The sequence below is a fragment of the Adiantum capillus-veneris genome, chromosome 16, assembly GCF_014529385.1.
Source record: "Adiantum capillus-veneris isolate H3 chromosome 16, ASM1452938v2, whole genome shotgun sequence".
In the NCBI taxonomy this organism is placed as follows: domain Eukaryota; kingdom Viridiplantae; phylum Streptophyta; class Polypodiopsida; order Polypodiales; family Pteridaceae; genus Adiantum; species Adiantum capillus-veneris.
Window position 1 is genome coordinate 16,032,663 of NC_140946.1, and position 3,919 is coordinate 16,036,581.

General features: G+C 41.7%; 1 pseudogene; it reads left to right on the forward strand.

Annotated features, from left to right (window-relative positions):
- Positions 1-2,969: 2,969 nt before the first annotated feature.
- On the forward strand, positions 2,970-3,452 carry LOC147438613 (uncharacterized; annotated as a pseudogene).
- Positions 3,453-3,919: the final 467 nt, after the last annotated feature.

Below are 3,919 nucleotides of genomic sequence, written 5' to 3' on the forward strand. Positions count from 1 at the left end.
TACCATCTTTGACTTGCCTTTCTTTTCAACTGTCAAACCACTTGTTTCTGCTTCCCCTTTGATTTCAATACCATAGTCTTGAGCTTGAGAATAATTTTTTGAAGGAGGAAGAAACATAACACTGCCCACTGTCTTTGGTTTGTCTGCACATTCGGAGACTTTATGACCCCATTCACCACAATTATAGCATTGAAATATATCCCCTCTTCTAGCCATGCCTCTTTTTCTACCATATGGAAAACCCTCAATGCTTCCATGGCCATGACCATATCCATAGCTTTGACCTCGTCCACCGCTCATCGTAAGATAGTCCTACAACTGATTTCATCTCTTTGTGAAAAGAGATTATAAGAAGCTTGGTGATCATTACGTGGGTTTTTTAATGAGGACGTTTGCATGCTCTACAACTTTCACTTCAACCTTTGGCTCAATGTTAATTCCAAGTTGACCAAAGGGCTTCGCCTTCACTCCTTATTATTTGCAATTTTAATTTCCATTTAGAAGGTCTCTGGCTACTTAAGCTCCACCTTCAAAGCATAGAATGCTCCTCAAACTTGCAAAAAACCTATCCTTCTTTAACATGGATGGAGTAATTTGAACCCCAAATATGTGAACCACTTTGTTCATAATGTATTGATTGTCTTCACGAAGTCTTGTATGGTATGGCCTTCCACACGCACCAAGCTTTGGATAGAGTGACATACCTTTTGTGGGTCTTCAACTTGTTGAAAGTATGTAAGAAAAGCATGTCTTACCATTTCATAACTTATGGAAGTTGGGTTGATTACATACTTTTTTGGTAGTCTTCCAACCATTCTCTAGCACCTTCCTTCAAATAGAAGTAGAAGATTCGTAGCACCAACAATGGGTCCTACTTGTCAGCAAGGCAAGCAAAGTCCATTTGCTCAATCAAACCTTTGGAACTTTCATTGGATTTTTCATAAAGTATAAAAAACTAACCACTATGTTTTCCGAAACCTGAAAATTAAAAGTAACTCGAAGTAATTTCGCGGTGGTGATCACCAAAACCATGTTGAAAAAACAAGAGCAAGGGACACCTCTATAGCCATGTCCCTCAATAGTGCTTGATCAAGATAAAAATTATTCAGTACCACAAACTATAAGAAACCACAACTCAAAAGGGTAAGTGATCCCTTGGGAGTTTAAAAGCAGCACACCCACCTAAAAGACCATCATGGAAACTAGGAAGCATGATTTGTCATAGCATGGATTTACAATACACGCCAATCAATGTACTTAAGAAAACGAGCCACAAAACATATAAGTCTTCACAACTTACCCTACACCAAATTGCTTGCGGCCTACCAAATCGTGCATCCTGCAGGAAAACGATTGTATCTTCCAAACTACAACTCCACATTAAATTCTTTAAGGTCTCAAAAATTCTCTACAACTTCTGAAACCAAAGTTTTGAAGATATGGAATTTTGAATCTATGCACCGCTATGTGCAAAATCGCCACGAACAGCAGGCTGACATGGTATGACTATACGTAAAGAAGTCTACTCGAGGACAAAAAATTGCATCGAAAAGTATAAAGAATCCACAAGGACCCAAAACCTACAAATTCTTGATATTCGATTGAAATTTGTTACATTTAAGTTATAATACAATTCATATTTCACTAGGAATCCGACAACATGCAACACATTAACGGTTCGCATTGCATGTACATAAGCTTGCTAAAGCAAGATAAAATACCTACAAGAAGAAATCCCACACATCTTGTTGTCACACTGCATTATCTCTATGTATAAATTTATAAAAAATACGATGTCCAAAATGCACTCATCAATGTATACCTTCATATTTTTTGGTGGTTTAAAATTGATGGGTGTGAGATAGATTGCAAAGAGGAAAGTTATTGTTATTGGAGAATTTCTATAGCATGAAAACTTTACGTGTTGTTTTTTCTTTTGTTTGCATCTTCTCCTAAATGGCTCTACTGTTTAATAAATCACTAATTTTGTTTATAGATTCTCTTCCCTCGAATGGATTCCAAGGGTATTGATACAACTGACAAACCAATGCATGGAGAGCTGAGGAAGAGATTTGCAATAATAGGAGAGAAGCAAAGGAGAAGGTGACGAATATAGGGGAGACCTAGCAAGGGTGAGAGAGAGAGAGAGAGAGAGAGAGAGAGAGAGAGAGAGAGAGAGAGAGCACATTGAAGACATCCTTGTGGCTCAGCGCGGCAGATTAGTCGGAATGAGAGGTGGTATGTACTGTGCAGCTGCTTTCGAATTTGTATGTTTAAATTTTTTTAAAAATTTCCTCTTGGCAAACTCAAGGAAAGGAAATTTGTATGTTTGGAAAAATGATTTTCCCGAACACTGCAGGCAACACCCAATTCCCTCTCTCACCTTCCACCGGCTTTCCCCTTTCGTTGGGCTTCCTCCCCTCCTCATGCACTACCTGTTGCAAATGCAATTCGGCATTGGTCTACAATTCACTTTAAATGAATTTTTATTTATTTAGGGAGGATGTTCCAATATTCCATTGAGATTCCGCCTCCCTATTCGTACATAAAGACATGGATTTGAAAGACATTCCTACATTGTATCAAGTTTACCATAAAATTAGTCGTTCTAGATAATGTGGTGTGTGGTCGTGCAGGTAGAGTCCGGCCACCTAGTGTGGTCGGACATCTTATGGTTGTAACTGCTTGATGTTTATAATATAAGGAGGTGCCAGATGCAATCGGGGCACACTCAGTTTGGTCCCATCTTGTGTGTACACCACATTGGTGGAGTTGACGGGCAGTTAGGAATCCTTCTTTCTTTTCTTTAGTTTCTTGGGTTCCCCAATTCATGATGGAGTTCGCCATTGATACTGGATGAGAGAGAGCGAGAGAGTACTGTCTCTTTGCATGGAGTTTTTCTGCAACATCCTTGCACCTCCCAAATTTCTGTTGCTCCCCTTATGACCGAGCCCTTCTCTTCTCAGACAATGAAGACAACTCTCAGCATCCTCGCTGCCTGTTCTGTAGAGTTTCACCATGGCAGGTCGTAGTTAGGCGCCCACCAAGAAGATCATGTCACGCAGCCGACGGGCTTTTCTGATGTTTCTTCAGCTACAGCAGGTCGCCCACGCTTCTCTGCCCCTGCTATGCGCCATTCAGTTTTGGCTGCATCATGAGGAGCTTCTCTCTTACGGCGGATCTGCATCAATGACCATACGCTGCTGCTGTTTCACTCGTAGTAGAGGCGGTAGCTGCCACTCCAATTGCTTCTCCATCATGAGCATCATGATGATCACCTTGTACGTGAGCCTCTCGATTGTAACTGACGTGGTACGGCTCCATTTCCTACTTCAAGCCGCGCCCAATGCATACCTCTTCTTCACCTAAGTTTATCCAGGTATTGTTGGTGTCAACGCCTTGGTATTGCTCACGAGCCCAACATCTGTAGCTCTACTTTGTTGTTTTCATAGCTGCTTCTACGGTGACGCCTGGATAACCCGTGCTTGGAATCTACTAATTGCCTCTCAGTTTGCTAACCATAGTCCACTGTCGACAACCTCCCCTAATCTTGCTAACCTCATGCGGTCCAGATGCAGAGTAGAACGCTACATGCTCGTAACATGTCTTTCTTATTTACAGTTGCCCGCTTTCATGGTCTGGCCAATTGAGTTGCTTGCACCATCAAGGTCAGCTCTAATGATTTTCAGCAAGCATGCAGTTGTTCGCAAAGAGACAAGTTCACTCCGAAAAGTGGAAGTTCATCAAACTGCAAAGAGCTACGCAAACAGGGGAGCTTAGCCGATGGTTATTTATGGCCTCTACGCTGATGACCCCTACGATTCTTACCCTTGCATGAAACTCAAATCCTCCGCCTGGAGCATGTTTACAGTCGTCCATGATGCTGATGCTCCCCCGTAGCCCGTGCAACCTCCTCAAG